We start from the raw sequence: 17,982 nt of genomic DNA, 5'->3' as shown, positions 1-17,982 counted from the left end.
ACCACCATCACGACCCTCTATCCTCACCCCCACCACCCTTCATCCTCACCACCACCATCACCATCCTCACCACCACCATCACCATCCTCACCCGGGCATCCTCTTCATCCTCACTGTGGTCTTGATAATCAGAGCTGCGATGTTCCTCCACTTTGGCATCACATGCCTGACTCGTACCTTCCAGTCCACACACACACACACACACACACACACACACACACACACACACAGTTTTAGTTTTTAGCAGCAATGTTCAGCGATGTTCGTCTCACAGTAAATTATTCCATGCCATCACAACATACAAATCGTTGAGCTACTTTTTGCAGTGTTCACTCACAACTCTAGATTTAACCTGAGTATATGCAGTGTAGTGTCCATACAACCTACATTTACCTGAGTATATACAGTGTAGTGTCCATACAACCCTACATTTACCTGAGTATATACATGTAGTGTCCATACAACCCTACATTTACCTGAGTATATACAGTGTAGTGTCCACACAACCCTACATTTACCTGAGTATATACAATGTAGTGTCCATACAACCTACATTTACCTGAGTATATACAGTGTAGTGTCCATACAACCTACATTTACCTGAGTATATACAGTGTAGTGTCCATACAACCCTACATTTACCTGAATATATACAGTGTAGTGTCCATACAACCCTACCTTTACCTGAATATATACAGTGTAGTGTCAATACAAGCCTACATTTACCTGAATATTTGGGCAGCTCTTCTACTGGTCCCGGTCCGGCTCCCAGGATTGGTTGACTCTCGTCCCGGCTGCTCTCGAATGATTGGCTGCTCTCCTAGGACCCCGCCCTGAGGCGAGGTGCTGTGTTTGGAGCTCACCTGGTCTGACGTCTCACACAGCTGCAGGAAGGCTTTCTCCAGGGTCTGCAGTGGGTGGATGGGGCAGCGGGGGAAATAGACAACACAGTCAATTGAACACACTGATAACACAGTCAAGGGTTTATATGATCACTGGTCAACAGAAAGCAGTCAACACACAAAGCAGTCAACACAGTCGGACATCTCCCACAGCCGTAGGAAAGCTTTCTCCAGAGTCTGCAGTGGGTGGGGTGGATGGTAGGCGACAATAGGGTCAATGTCAGCTACTGTTAACAGGACTGTTGTCTAGTGGGTGATAAGGGTTACTTTAGCACAGGACTGTTGTCTAAGCGGTGATAAAGGGTTACTGTTAACAGGACTGTTGTCTAGTGGTGATAAAGGGCTACTGTTAACAGGACTGTTGTCTAGTGGTGATAAAGGGCTACTGTTAACAGGACTGTTGTCTAGTGGTGATAAAGGGCTACTGTTAACAGGACTGTTGTCTAGCGGTGATAAAGGGTTACTGTTAACAGGACTGTTGTCTAGCGGTGATAAAGGGCTACTGTTAACAGGACTGTTGTCTAGTGGTGATAAAGGGCTACTGTTAACAGGACTGTTGTCTAGTGGTGATAAAGGGCTACTGTTAACAGGACTGTTGTCTAGTGGTGATAAAGGGCTACTGTTAACAGGACTGTTGTCTAGCGGTGATAAAGGGCTACTGTTAACAGGACTGTTGTCTAGTGGTGATAAAGGGCTACTGTTAACAGGACTGTTGTCTAGTGGTGATAAAGGGCTACTGTTAACAGGACTGTTGTCTAGTGGTGATAAAGGGCTACTGTTAACAGGACTGTTGTCTAGTGGTGATAAAGGGCTACTGTTAACAGGACTGTTGTCTAGTGGTGATAAAGGGGCTACTGTTAACAGGACTGTTGTCTAGTGGTGATAAAGGGCTACTGTTAACAGGACTGTTGTCTAGTGGTGATAAAGGGCTACTGTTAACAGGACTGTTGTCTAGTGGTGATAAAGGGCTACTGTTAACAGGACTGTTGTGTCTAGTGGTGATAAAGGGCTACTGTTAACAGGACTGTTGTCTAGTGGTGATAAAGGGCTACTGTTAACAGGACTGTTGTCTAGTGGTGATAAAGGGCTACTGTTAACAGGACTGTTGTCTAGTGGTGATAAAGGGCTACTGTTAACAGGACTGTTGTCTAGTGGTGATAAAGGGCTACTGTTAACAGGACTGTTGTCTAGAGGTGATAAAGGGCTACTGTTAACAGGCAGAAAAGTCAACTGTACACAAAGACATCACAGACCAGGGTTAAAATGGTCAGTCATCTACACAGTTAAACAGTCAAACACAGTCCAAGGTTAAGCTGTCAGTGGTCAACATTGTTAGTAGTCACCATCGTTACACATTTCAAACAGCTGACCACACTATTAGCCAACAGCAATGGTCGACCTCAACTCTGTTGGCTGTCAACTCCGTTGTAGGGTACTCACCGGTGCATTGTGCTGTTTCATCATGGCTTCTGGAAGTCCCTCGAGCCAACAGTCGGCCATTCCTCATCAGACCCACCTGGAGAGATAGGAAACAGCAGAGTCATTCTGGAGTTTTGAGGAAGGAGGCAAGGAGAGAGGATGCGAGGAATCAAGGAAAGATTAATTAAGAAATAGCCTTAGTTATAAAATGTGCCTGTAGGACAGGTTTTAGTGTGACAGGTGAGGATGGGGTTTTAGTGTGACAGAGATCTCTGGCTCACGGTATAATTATATCATTAACGTCCTGTGGTGAAGGCTTGGCACAGGGCCAGTCATCATGTCACCTTTGTCCTGGTATGTTTTCTCTCTCTGTGACCACTGCAGCCATGTAGCTACTGGAGACAGGGGCCTAGTTAAGTATTTTTGCCACCTCAGTAGTTGGAATCATATCAAACATTGTCAAAAAGTCATCACATTGGGTGATACACAACTCACTCACTGTAAACCTTTACCCCAGATCTAGTACAGACTGAATAAAGACATTGTTAAAATAGTGGCTATAGAGTCGCTTATCCTCCATCAATCTACCATCACCTTTCAGTTGTATATCTCCCTTAAATGTGTCTTTCCTGTTAAACTGTCTGTTTTTCCAAATGTGTTTACAATCACCCTTCGCCTCATTTATGAAGTTGGCTTTTGATTTTCTTAGCTGGGAGATTACCTTGTTTCTCAGCCCTCTGAACAGCAGTCTGTCAACATGTAGTCCAGTTTTTACTCAGCCCTCTGAACAGCAGTCTGTCAACATGTAGTCCAGTTTTTACTCAGCCCTCTGAACAGCAGTCTGTCAACATGTAGTCCAGTTTTTACTCAGACCTCTGAACAGCAGTCTGTCAACATGTAGTCCAGTTTTTACTCAGCCCTCTGAACAGCAGTCTGTCAACATGTAGTCCAGTTTTTACTCAGCCCTCTGAACAGCAGTCTGTCAACATGTAGTCCAGTTTTTACTCAGCCCTCTGAACAGCAGTCTGTCAACATGTAGTCCAGTTTTTACTCGAGCCCCTCTGAACAGCAGCCTGTCAACATGTAGTCCAGTTTTACTCAGCCCTCTGAACAGCAGTCTGTCAACATGTAGTCCAGTTTTTACTCAGCCCTCTGAACAGCAGTCTGTCAACATGTAGTCCAGTTTTTACTCAGCCCTCTGAACAGCAGTCTGTCAACATGTAGTCCAGTTTTTACTCAGCCCTCTGGAACAGGAGTCTGTCAACATGTAGTCCAGTTTTTACTCAGCCCTCTGAACAGCAGTCTGTCAACATGTAGTCCAGTTTAGTGCTTTCTTTCTCTCTGTCTCTCTTTCTTTTTATTGGACCCTGATTTTACCACAGGGTGTCATTTAACCAAGGTGGGTTATTCTTTCTCTTTGTCTTACATGTAATTGTCTTAGTATACTTTTCTTTTTAATTAGTGAGCATTGTTGTTATTATGTCACAATTATTTAAATTGTAAGCTTCTTGCCGGTTTATATCGAAAATATTAGGTCTAATTAGGTATTTGCTCATTTTGTTATCTGCATTGGGCCATTGTCACGGACACAGCCAAAGCTGCCCCTCCTCCTTGCTCTGGCAGGCTTCCAGGTTTCGTCACCGAGTACTAGCTGCCACCGATCTATGTTTCTGTCTCTCACTAGTCCTGTCTTTATTATTCACACCTGTTACTCATTAGTCTTATTGGTTTCCCTATATTACCTCTGTTTTCCCTCCTGGGTTTGTGCGTGATTGTTCTTTGTTACGTCGTCTGTTGAGCTGTTGTTTTTGCTCTTCCTGCGTGGAGGGTTTGCTATTGTTTACTTTGTGTTTAGTAAAGCCATACTTTGCTTCAGTTCTGTGTCCTGCGCCTGATTCCGTTTCACCACTTCACCCAGACGCTGACAGCCATTGACAAACTGATGATCAATAAGGTGTTTATTATGAAGTCATGAGTCCTTATGGATGTATATAACACAGAGGTAGTACTGTAGACTATAACACACTGTGTGGTGATAGATGGTGCTCTAAATGCATTTAGAATACATTACACATGTGGTACAAGGAACCTGTCTTTCAAATGGCACCCTATTCCCTACATAGTGCACTACTTTTGACGAGAGCCCTATGGGTCCTGGTCAAAAGTAGTGCACTATAACAATAATATGGTGCCATTTGGAACGTAGAGAGAGTCTTATCAGTGTGTTTCGAATAAAGATATTTTTTGAGTGTGAGAAGCTAAAAGGAGAATTCAGTACTATCCACTTCACACTACTTTCACTTCTGCCTTAGTGGCCAAGCATGATGTTGGAACTGGCAACAACAGAGAAGTGAGATCTGATCCGTCGCTCTGGTTAAGAGCATCTGCTAAATGATTAAGATGTAAATGTAAAAATTGCCTATTGATACAGTTCTATGTGGGGTAAGGTCATCTATATCTATTGTGCATCCCAAATGGCACCCAATTCCCTATTTAGTGCACTACTTTTGACCAGGGCGCATAGTGGCACTTAACCAGATATACTGTAAAAGACTTCGTCCTTTGGTTTTCTGTACATTTTCACATCTTAACACTTCTTTACAGACAATCTACTGTATATTCTTACTGTATGTTTATTTTGACCTGCTCATGAATCGGCTCATGAATCTGTTAGGAGTATATTACGAGCACACATATGGATCTCAAACAACCAATGTTTGCTCAAATGAAGCTCTAAGAAGACATGAAAACATATGGCATGTAAAGACAGTAGTTAATTGTCCGTGTGGTACAGGACCAACACATCCACTCAGTGCTGCATCCTTCATGTTTGTTCCCTTCACCGCTCTTTCACATTTAATTTCCTCACTGAGGAAAAAAAGGCTGTTCAGAAGCAAACATCATCTCAGAGGAAAACGGGAAAAAAGGTTTTACAGTAACCTAATCTGTAGATTTACAGAGCAGTAGCTCCCTAGGCGTTAGACTTTGAACCAGCCAGGATAGGGAGTGAATACTGCCAGTCTGATGGAGTACATGGGGCCATATAACTGGAAGTGTGTTCTGATTGAAGACAAGCCAACCAGACCATTGACGCTGTGATACACACACGCAGACCCATAGTCCACCTCTTCCCCCCTTTCTAAAAAGGTGACACACAGAAGAACTAGAGGAACTATCAAAGGACCCATTGTTTCTCAGTGGAGGGGACCTCATTAATGCCTGCTCATAAAGTATTTATGGGTGACGGTCAGTTGGGCTGTGTTTCCCCCTTTTCCTCTTGTCAACAGATAAACAAGGCACATCGTTCACAGAGGAGCATTTAACAAAAGGACAGTGTGTGTGTGTGTGTGTGTGTGTGTGTGTGTGTGTGTCTTACCACATTGGCTTGCCTGGCCTCCTCTATGTAGTGAGTGGTGATGACGACCGACACTTTTCCAGTTTTCACAATATCTACTAGATGCTGCCAGATCCTACAGGGACATGACACAACTCAGTTTAAGGGCAACATCCTATTAGGCGTCCCAAATGGCACTCTATTCCCTATAAAGTTGCACTACTTAAGTATTGCACTATAAGGCTGATGTGTCCAGACCAGCCATTTATCACCAGATGGGATACAGAATGGGTTTGATATTATAGGATAATGTTGTTTACAGTATGGATATTTTAATGCATTATAGTATTGTACTGTGGTGTGATTACTGAACGTATGATTGGATTTTTCATGTTTCTTATTGATTATATTCCAAAGTACAGTACTGATGCAACCCTGTGATAAGAACCTATGACATTCTTGTGTGATAAAACCCAATAAAATCATTAAAATAAAACGTATTGACTATATAGGTAATGTGCGATTTGGGACATGGCGCTACCATACCTGGAGTAGTCGAGATACAAAGAGAAAGTGTGCAAATGTGATCATCTAGTGCACAACAACACTGTGTATCCCACTGAGCTAAAGCCTAGGCATTAGCTCGGGGAGCTAACACAAGTCTCAAGGGTCCCTAATCAAGGTTACTCATCACACGAGTGCGGTTTGGGCGAACCACCTGTCACACAAAGAATAACCTAACAATGTGCTGATATGGGCCCTGGTAGTGACTATGAAGGGTGCTATTTGGGACACACCTTTAATCTTATGACCTGCCTGGGATTACCCTGGCTAGACTCTGATTTGGCTGGGCTTTGTAACAGAGCACTGGTACTATTACACAATTAGATTACACACCCAGATACTTCCAACAGGACGTATACACTCATTCTGAATGAGAGACAATATGGTTTCTGTATGGGGGCAGAGAGTTGTATTTGACAGGTTAAGAGTGTTTGAGCGAGAGTGTTGTTCATAAACTGCTATGTTATCTTAAGATTGTCTATGAGATTCATTATATTGGATGTAAATGGGGGAAATGTGAAGCAGGTGAATTGTTGTAGAAGGGTGTGTGTGTGTGTGTGTGTGTGTGTATGTGTGTGTGTGTGTGTGTGTGTGTGTGTGTGTATTTGTGTGTGTGTGTGTGTGTGTGTGTGTGTGTGTGTGTGTGTGTGTGTGTGTGTGTGTGTGTGTGTGTGTGTGTGTGTGTGTGTGTGTGTGTGTGTGTGTGGTCAATACATACTTGGCTCTCAGCACAGGGTCCACCCCGACTGTGGGTTCATCCAGAATCAATAACTGGGGGTTTTGAAGTAAGGCTGCTCCTAGAGAAACCCTCCGTTTCTGCCCTCCGCTGTAAACACACACACACACACACACACACACACACACACACGTTACATAAAACACCTGATATACTCTGTTATTTATCTGCTCCATCGAGCTGCCATTGTTTGACTTGCATCACCCTCACTGGTTTGCCTCTCAGTGTAATGCAGTGTGTGTGTTAGCTGGGCTGGCAAGGCAGAGAAACCCTTCAAGACTAACCTGCCTGTTCCTGATGAGAGAATGGGATAAGCCTCTCTCTTGAGAAAGATACCCCCACCACAAGCGTGTCAGACCAGACCTCTTCATTATACAACCCCACAGACGAGCAACCCCGAAGCGGAAAGTCAACCTCCCAGCACAGAGGACTACTCCCTCATCGAAATGAAGGATAGATTCACCCAGCTGGAGGTAAGGCAGATGGAGCTGGAACAGCAGGTGAACACACTCCAGTCAGCACAAAAAATTGTCCAGCTCAACAACACCCCCTCAACAGACCCAGAGAGGTGGAGGTTAGAGAGACATGTCTGCACTCTGGACTGTGGTGAGACAACATCAACAGGAGAAAGAGCAGGAGAAGAACAGAGCACTAGAGGAGAGGATCAGAGTGCTGGAGGAGAAGGTGAGAACGATGACGGGTGACAGAGAACAACCCATTAGAGAGCTGGCCACCCCCGCAGAGAAGCCAGCAGAACAGCCCACCTCAGATCCTGGCCAAAGTCTCGACACCGCAGCAGAACAGTCCATCCTAGACCCTGACCATAGCCTCGACATCACAGCCGGACAAACAAATGAAGAACCCCAAGCCCAGGGGATCCCACCCCCTCTGAGCACGTCCCCCCCGTCAGCCACCCTGATAGCCCTCCTGACAACCCCCCGCACCCACTGAGGACATACACAAGCCACAGATTGTACTCCTTCTTTACTCAAACGGGAAGTATATACAAGAAAATTAACTTTTTTACAAACACAGTGTCTAAACTCTGGTGTCCAAACACCCAGCGCACCCTAGACCTTCTGTCTGAGGACCAACTAGGATCACCCAGCCACGTAATAATACACACAGGCACAAATGACCTGAGAGCACAGCAGGAAAGGGTGGCCACAGCACTCAAGGGAGTGATTGAAAAAGCTTCTTCTACTTTCCCCAACGCACAAGTGGTTATCTCCACCCTGCTACCACGACAAGACTTCCACCCTGCTACCATACAGCGGGTAAACGCAAGTATTTCCCATGACTGTGCCTCAAAACCAAATGTTTACCTGGCCCACCACTCCACCCTGGACTTGAACAGCCTTTAGGACCAGGTCCACCAGAAATACAGACACTGTCATCCTACAAGAAACATGATATAGAGGAGATGGACCCACTGGTTGCCCTCTAGGTTACAGAGAGCTGGTAGTTCCATCCACCAAACTACCAGGTATGAAACAGGGAAGCGACTCAGGGGGTATGCTAATTTGGTATAAAGCAGACCTAACTCACTCTATTAAATTAATCAAAACAGGAACATTATACATTTGGCTAGAAATTCAAAAGGATATGATATCAACAGAGAAAAATGTCCTCCTGTGTGCTATCTATATCCTCCCACTAGAATCCCCATACTTTAATGAAGACAGCTTCTCCACCCTGGAGGGGGAAATCAATCATTTCCAGACCCAGGGACATGTACTAGTCTGTTGTGACCTAAATGCCAGAACTGGACAAGAACCTGACACCCTCAGCACAAAGGGGGACAAACACATACCTGGAGGTGACAGCATTCACTCCCATATACGCCCCACTAGGCACAACTACGAAAACATAACCAACAAAAACGGGTCACAACTCCTGCAGCTCTGTCGCACGCTGGGTATTTACATAGTCAATGGTAGGCTTTAAGGGGACTCCTATGGTAGGTACACCTATAGCTCATCTCTTGGCAGTAGTACTGTAGACTACTTTATCACTGACCTCAACCCAGAGTCTCTCAGAGCGTTCACAGTCAGCCCACTGACACCCCTATCAGATCACAGCAAAATCACAGTCTACTTGAACAGAGCAATACTCAATCATGAGGCATCAAAGCCAAAGGAACTGAATAATATTAAGATATGCTATAGATGGAAGGAAAGTAGTGTGGAAACCTATCAAAAAACAATTAGGCAACAACAAATTCAATCCCTTGTAGACAACTTCCTGGACAAAACATTTCACTGTAATAGTGAAGGTGTAAACTTGGCAGTAGAAAACCTAAACAGTATTTTTAACCTCTCAGCTTCCCTATCAAATCTAAAAATTTCAAACAGAAAACCAAACAAAATTAACAACAATGATAAATTGTCACGTACGTTAAGAAACGGGTCAGACCAAGGTGCAGCGTGAAAGGCGTACATGTTTATTTAAATAATAAACATACGACACAGTAATCAAAATAACAAACTTAACCGTGACGGTCCAAAGGGCTAACACACAAGCCTAAACAGGAACACAACAAAATCCCACAACACAGGCAGGAAAACTGGCTGCCTAAGTATGATCCCCAATCAGAGACAACGAGCGACAGCTGCCTCTGATTGGGAACCACACCCGGCCAAATATAGAAATACAAACCTAGAATATTCACACCCTGACCAAACTAGCTAGAGTTCTATAGGCCAGGGCGTGACAGTACCCCCCCCCAATGGTGCGGACTACGGCCGCACAAACCTGACTGAATAGGGGAGGGTCCGGGTGGGCTTCCAGCCTCGGTGGCGGCTCCGGCTCCGGAGTGGAGTTGCTGACCAGAGCTGGCTTGGGCTCCGGTGGGGCGGACTGCTCTGGCTCCGGAGTGGAGCTGCTGACCGGAGCTGGACTAGGCACCGGTGGAGAGGACTGCTCTGGCTCCAGCGTGGAGCCGCTGACCGGAGCTGGATCAGGCACCGGTGGAGCGGACTGCTCTGGCTCCGGAGTGGAGCCGCTGACCGGTGCCGGACCAGAGTTGTATAGGCCAGGGCGTGACATAAATGGTTTGATGAAGAATGCAAAAACCTAAGAAAGAAATAGAGAAACCTATCCAACCAAAAACATAGAGACCCAGAAAACCTGAGCCTACGCCTTCACTATGGTGAATCACTAAAACAATACGGAAAAAGAAGGAACAGTACGTCAGAAATCAGCTCAATGTAATTGAAGAATCCATAGACTCTAACCCAGGGGTGTCAAACGTCCGGCCCGCGGGCCGGATCAGGCCCGCAAACGGGTTTAATCCGGCCTGCGAGATGATAAAAAAAAGAAAAAGAAAAAAAAAAGAAAATTGTTGTAAAGTATAAAAATGCGCTGCAATTTTTCAATAAAATAAACTGCTGTTCCAATTGCGTCCACTGGATGGCGCAATAGCAATTGTGTTAAGCAAGCAAACTGTTTATACCGGGGCAGAGCAAGTAGGTCAAGCACGTGCAGCCAATGAGCTACTTTGTTTTGCCCGCGATATTTATTACGGCTTCTACTTTTAACATTATGTGCTTTGGCACCCTCATTGCCCCAATATGTCTCTGTCAAAAAGAGAAAAGTGGACGCAGAGTGCAGAGTGTTCCAAGAAAAATGGTCATCCTATTTATTCACGGAATTGAATGGGGAAAAGCTGTATGTTTGGTGTGTTCAGAGCATGTTGCAGTGCTGAAATAATATAACCTTCAGCCGCCACTATGTGAGTCTTCGTGCCCGACAAATATGACAACTTTTCAAGGACAGCGAGATGAGAGAAGGTGAATGAACTGTTGGCGGGTCTGAAGAAACAGCAGTCTGTGTTTACTCACAGCCGAGACATCAGTGACGCTGCAGTGAAAGCTAGCTACCTCATTGCTAATGAAATCGCAGTGGCTTCAAAACCATTTAGTGAGGGTGAATTTGTAAAAAACATGCATGATGAAGGCAGCAGAGATTGTGTGCCCTGAAAAGCGGCAGGCTTTTTGCAAATATCAGCCTGACAAGAAACACAGTTGCAGACAGGATTTCGATCTTTCAGTGGATTTGGACACCAGTTGAACCAAAAGTAAAGTCATTTATTGCGTTTTCGGGTTGCAATTGATGAAAGCACGGACATTACAGATGTTGCACAACTGGCCATTTTCATCCGCTGGAGTTGATGACACATTGACTGTCACCGAGGAGTTCGTGGAGTTGGTGCCGGCGACAGATACAACGACAGCAGCTGATATTTTACCGCACTCGCCGGGCGCGCTGGACAGGGTCGGAGTGGACTGGTCCCGCGCCGTCAGCCTGGCTAGCAGGTGGTGCGCCCTCAATGATCGGGAAAAAAAGCAGGCGTTGTGACAAAGTTCAGAGAGAAAGTGCAATCTGCAAATGGAGGACGTGATTTTTGACTTTTCACTGTATTTTGCACCAGGAGGCTTTGTGTTGCAAGTCATTAAAGATGGATAACGTCGTAAGGTGGTCATCCAAACTGTTAATTTCATCCGATCCAGAAGCCTGAATCACCGTCAGTTTGACAGCCTTCTCAGAGAGAAAGACCACATCTATGGCCTGCCATACCACACTGAGGTAAGATGGTTAAGCCGAGGTGCTGTGCTGAGGCGTTTCTTTGATTTACGAGAAGAAATTGAACAGTTCATGGAAGAAAAGGGGCAAACCAGTGTTAGAATTTCATTCCGCAGAATGGATGCAGGACCTTGCATTTATGGTGGATGTTACAGAGCACCTGAATAACTTGAACAAACAGCTGCAAGCGCGCAACAAAGTTGTCACGCAGTATTATGACAGCATACGTTCTTTCAAGTTGAAGCTGTCTATTGTGGGAGACGCAACCTAGCCGGTGGTGATGCAGCTCACTTCCCCCTGTCTGAAAATGTGTGCGCGACCCAACATGTGGCAGACATGAAGCGGTTCAAAGATAAAATAACGGGACTGTTACGGAGTTTGAGCAACGCTTTCAGATTTATGTTTATATGTTTTTATGTTGATGTGCTATTGTTTTAATTGATTTTATTTTATTTGTATATTTAACCTATTCTTGACTCTGTGGTTCTTGCACTTGTTTGGGGAACAGGATTTCATTATTTTTATCTACATTTCTGCCTGAGAAATGACACCCTGATATAGTTCTGTGATCTGTGAAACAGTTCTGTTAATCACTGAGGCATTGTGTGTTTGTGTGTTCTTTTTCTTTAGAATTTTCAAATAAACTTGACGTGTTTTATGATTAATAGTGATTACATTTTTACATTTTAGTCATTTAGCAGACGCTCTTATCCAGAGCGACTTACATTTAGTGAATACATATTTTTTTTATACCGGGAATCGAACCCGCAACCCTGGCGTTGCAAACGCCATGCTCTATCAACTGCTCTACATCCCTGCCGGCCATTCCCTCCCCTACCCTGGACGACGCTGGGCCAATTGTCGACGCCCATGAGTCTCCCGGTCGCGCGGCTAGCGACAGAGCCTGGATTCGAACCAGATCTCTAGTGGCACAGTAGCATCTGCGATGCAGTGCCTTAGACCACTGCGCCACTCAGGAGGTGATGTTGTGCTTGTACTATTTTGGACACACTGTCCTCAGGCTCCAGCTTTATGTTGTATGTTGATCGTATTAAAAAAAAGAAAACAATCTGAAGTTGTTGTTTTTAAGTTATATATACCATGATTTTTCCGGTCCGGCCCACTTGGGAATAGATTTTCCTCCATGTGGCCCCTGAGCTAAAATGAGTTTGACACCCCTGCTCTAACCACTTCTGGGAAAATTGGAAAACACTAAACAAACAACACAAAGAGTTACCTATCCAAAACCGAGATGTATGGGTAAACCACTTCTCAAATCTTAGAATCAACTATTAAAGACTACAGGACAAAATATAAACCATCCAACCCAAAAAGGCCTGTGGTGTTGATGGTATCCTCAATTAAATTATTAAATATACAGACCACAAATTCCAATTGGCTATACTTAAACTCTTTAACATCATCCTTAGCTATGGCATCTTCCTCAATATTTGGAACCAAGGACTGATCACCCCAATCCACAAAAGTGGAGACAAATTTGACCCCAATAACTACCGTGGAATATGCGTCAACAGCAACCTTGGGAAAATCCTATGCATTATCATTAACAGCAGACTCTTACATTTCCTCAGTGAAAACAATGTACTGAGAAAATGTCAAATTGGCTTTTTACCAAATTACCGTACGACATACCGCATATTCACCCTGCACACCCTAATTGACAAACAAACAAAACAAAACAAAGGCAAAGTCTTCTCATACTTTGTTGATTTCAAAAAGGCTTTTGACTCAATTTGGCATGAGGGTCTACAAATTGATGGAAAGTGGTGTTGGGGGAAAAACATACGACATTATAAAATCCATGTACACAAACAACAAGTGTAGATGCAAAATATTAGCAAAAACACACCTCATTTTGTTCCACAGGACCGTGGGGTGAGACAGGGATGCAGCTTAAGCCCCACCCTCTTCAACAAATATATAAACAAATTGGCGAAGGCACTAGAACAGTCTGCAGCACCCGGCTCACCTACTAGAATCAGAAGTCAAATGTCTACTGTTTGCTGATGATCTGGTGCTTCTGTCCCCCAACCAAGGAGGGCCTACAGCAGCACCTAGATCTTCTGCCCAATTCTGTCAGACATGGGCCCTGACAGTAAATCTGTTCAAGTAGACAACTCACCAACCAAGAATTCACAAAATGGGACAACACCAAATTGAGAATCTGCATGCAGAATTCTGCAAAAATATTATTTGTGGACAACGTAAAACACCAAATAATGCATGCAGAGCAGAATTAGGTGACACCCGCTAATGATCAAAATCCAGAAAAGAGCCGTTAAATTCTACAACCACCTAAAAGGAAGCGATTCCCAAACCTTCCATAACAAAGCCATCACCTACAGAGAGATGTACCTGGAGAAGAGTCCCCTAAGCAAGCTGGTCCTTCAAACACAAACAGACTCCACCGAGCCCCAGGATAGCAACACAATTAGACCCAACCAAATCATGAGAAAACAAAAAGATGATTACTTGACACATTGGAAAGAACTAACAAAATAAACTGAGCAAACTAGAATGCTATTTGGTCCGAAACAGAGAGTACACAGAGGCATAATACCTGACTATGTACAGACTCAGTGAGCATAGCCTTGCTATTGAGAAAGGCCGCTGTAGGCAGACCTGCTCTCAAGAGAAGACAGGCTATGTGCACACTGCCAACAAAATGAGGTGGAAACTGAGCTGCACCCTTCCTAACTTCCTGCCCAAATGTATGACCATATTAGAGACATATTTCCTCCAGATTACACATATCCACAAAGAATTCAAAAACAAACCCAATTTTGATAAACTCCCATATCTACTGGGTGAAATACCACAGTGTGCCATCACAGCAGCAAGATTTGTGACCTGTTGCCACAAGAAAAGGGCAACCAGTGAAGAACAAACACCATTGTAAATACAATCCATATTTATTTATTTCCCCTTTTGTACTTTAACTATTTGCACATCGTTACAACACTGTATATAGACATAATATGAGGGAGAGAGGGAGAGAGGTGGACAAACAAACAGGGCATGTAGAGAGAGAGAGAGAGAGAGAAAGAGAGAGAGAGGTGGACAGACAAACAGGGCAGATAGAGAGAGAGAGAGAGAGACAGAGAGAGAGAGTTGAACAGAAACAGGACAAAGACATAGAGCGAGAGAGAGACAGAAACAGGGCAGGTAGAGAGCTCATCATACCTAGCCTATTTTCCACTTTCTGAAACTGAAAGGTAAATCGTTTCTGTTGCTTGGAAGTCCGGTGAGCTTCGACTGAGGTAACTTGAATGTTTAGTACGCGTCTCAAATTTCCTAGATAGCACACTAGTTTTGAACTTGGCCCAGAGGGCTCTGGTCAAAAGTAGTGCACTATATTATAGGAACAGGGTGCCATTTGAGACTCAGCCTTAGTGTTTATTCTACTACAGGGCAGCACTGGGTCCTTGAGAGGGTACAAGGGGATGCCGAGAGCCGGAGGCCACACCAGTGTTTTCACACAGGTTCAAGGGCCAATTACACTATGACATTTTTGGTGAGTTAGTTAAGACACATTTCTCTGGAGGCCTTGCTTCTGTACAGTCATTCGGGCCAATATTCTGGACATGGGAAGGATACTGGGACTGAAAGCTGTTGGTTCTGCTTTGTTTGACAGCCATATAAGATGCAACATTGTGAATCACATCAAATGCATTAATATAATGTATCACCTTGTGCGGTTGAATTGTGTTAATTAAATGGTCAAATAGAAGTTGAATACATTTTTATGATGATTATTAAATACATCAAATCAATAACACTGTAATACTATGGTTATATGCACCCTCACCAAAATGTATGGTAATTAGCCACCGTTTCAGACAGGGAGGGCTGACTCCACAGCATTTTGACAGAAGCCCGTGACACAAACAGAAAAAGGAGAAATGCTCACTAACAGGGATGTAACAGGGAAACAGTTTCCTTCTCTTTCTATCTATCTTAGCCCTGGTTGTAGCCTACGCTGGACAGAGTAAAGAGACTATAGATGACTGTTATCACGCTGGACAGAGTGAAGAGACTATAAATGACTGTTATCAAGCTGGACAGAGTGAAGAGACTATAGATGACTGTTATCACGCTGGACAGAGTGAAGAGACTATAAATGACTGTTATCAAGCTGGACAGAGTGAAGAGACTATAGATGACTATTATCACGCTGGACAGTGAAGAGAACTATCAAATGACTGTTATCAAGCTGGACAGAGTGAAGAGACTATAGATGACTGTTATCACGCTGGACAGAGTGAAGAGACTTCAAATGACTGTTATCAAGCTGGACAGAGTGAAGAGACTATAGATGACTGTTATCAAGCTGGACAGAGTGAAGAGACTATAGATGACTGTTATCACGCTGGACAGAGTGAAGAGACTATAAATGACTGTTATCAAGCTGGACAGAGTGAAGAGACTATAGATGACTGTTATCAAGCTGGACAGAGTGAAGAGACTATAGATGACTGTTATCACGCTGGACAGAGTGAAGAGACTATAAATGACTGTTATCAAGCTGGACAGAGTGAAGAGACTATAGATGACTGTTATCACGCTGGACAGAGTGAAGAGACTATAAATGACTGTTATCACGCTGGACAGAGTGAAGAGACTATAGATGACTGTTATCATGCTGGACAGAGTGAAGAGACTATAGATGACTGTTATCAAGCTGGACAGAGTGAAGAGACTATAGATGACTGTTATCATGCTGGACAGAGTGAAGAGACTATAGATTACTGTTATCACGCTGGACAGAGTGAAGAGACTATAAATGACTGTTATCAAGCTGGACAGAGTGAAGAGACTATAGATGACTGTTATCACGCTGGACAGAGTGAAGAGACTATAGATGACTGTTATCAAGCTGGACAGAGTGAAGAGACTATAGATGACTGTTATCAAGCTGGACAGAGTGAAGAGACTATAAATGACTGTTATCACGCTGGACAGAGTGAAGAGACTATAGATGACTGTTATCAAGCTGGACAGAGTGAAGAGACTATAGATGACTGTTATCACGCTGGACAGAGTGAAGAGACTATAAATGACTGTTATCACGCTGGACAGAGTGAAGAGACTATAGATGACTGTTATCCAGAGCTGGACAGAGATGAAGAGACTATAGATGACTGTTATCACGCTGGACAGAGTGAAGAGACTATAGATGACTGTTATCAAGCTGGACAGAGTGAAGAGACTTATAGATGACTGTTATCACGCTGGACAGAGTGAAGAGACTATAGATGACTGTTATCAAGCTGGACAGAGTGAAGAGACTATAAATGTCTGTTATCAAGCTGGACAGAGTGAAGAGACTATAAATGACTGTTATCAAGCTGGACAGAGTGAAGAGACTATAGATGACTGTTATCAAGCTGGACAAGGTAAAGAGACTATAGATGACTGTTATCAAGCTGGACAGAGTGAAGAGACTATAGATGACTGTTATCAAGCTGGACAGAGTAAAGAGACTATAGATGATTGTTATCACGCTGGACAGAGTGAAGAGACTATAAATGACTGTTATCACGCTGGACAGAGTGAAGAGACTATAGATGACTGTTATCAAGCTGGACAGAGTGAAGAGACTATAAATGACTGTTATCACGCTGGACAGAGTGAAGAGACTATAGATGACTGTTATCAAGCTGGACAGAGTGAAGAGACTGTAAATGTAGGTCCATTATCATTTCTACATAGTTAGTTTTTGTTATTTAAAATGTCTATTGAGATTGTTTTCTCCCTAATTTTTAAAAATAAATTAACAATAAAATTAATTCTAACCAGATTTAAGCTGGATTTAATGGGCTCGCGGGCCATATGCAGGACACCCCTGTGTACGGTTGTGTTACCTGAGATTTCGGACCAGTTTGCTCTTCTGAGGTAGGTCCAGGAAGTCCACCAGGAAGTTAATGCGTGCCTGAGTGTCCTTAGATGACAGGCCGTGGATCCGTCCGAAGAACGTCAGGGTGTCACTGATGGTGAACTCGTTGTACAACGCCAGGTCCTAAAGAGGAACACAATGTTATGTCACAGTATGTGTTGTGTTGATATCAAATCAAACTTTATTTATATAGCACATTTCTTACAGACGATGCAGAGGATACATTTCAAAGTGCTTAACAAATAACATAATACAAAGGTGAGAAAGACTAAAAACACTAAAGGTTTTCTATACAAATGTAAAATGAAAATAGACAAGAAAATGTTTTAGAGACAAACACAAATTGTGGGTTGTGCTCCAGTACTCTATGTTAACATATCATCATGTTGTCATGGTAATTATAGTCACATGCCGATACACTGAGATAGCGCCTAAAGGTTAGGAGTCGATTTGGAACTGAGGTGCATTTGTGCACGTGTCAAATCAAATCAAATTTTATTTGTCACATGCTTAGGAAACAACAGGT

General features: G+C 43.6%; 1 long non-coding RNA gene across 1 annotated transcript; it reads right to left on the bottom strand.

Moving 5' to 3' along the window:
• Positions 1–820: 820 nt before the first annotated feature.
• LOC123490748 lies at positions 821–17,598 on the bottom strand. The gene is made up of 5 exons (XR_006661032.1): positions 17,425–17,598; positions 6,938–7,045; positions 5,698–5,791; positions 2,343–2,418; positions 821–908 (listed from the first exon to the last, which is right to left on the bottom strand). It is a non-coding gene; the product is annotated as an uncharacterized LOC123490748 (long non-coding RNA).
• Positions 17,599–17,982: the final 384 nt, after the last annotated feature.

This window comes from Coregonus clupeaformis, unplaced genomic scaffold (genome assembly GCF_020615455.1).
Source record: "Coregonus clupeaformis isolate EN_2021a unplaced genomic scaffold, ASM2061545v1 scaf4603, whole genome shotgun sequence".
Taxonomy (NCBI): domain Eukaryota; kingdom Metazoa; phylum Chordata; class Actinopteri; order Salmoniformes; family Salmonidae; genus Coregonus; species Coregonus clupeaformis.
Note: the sequence above shows the minus strand (reverse complement) of the source record. Positions and strands in the feature narration are given on the sequence as shown.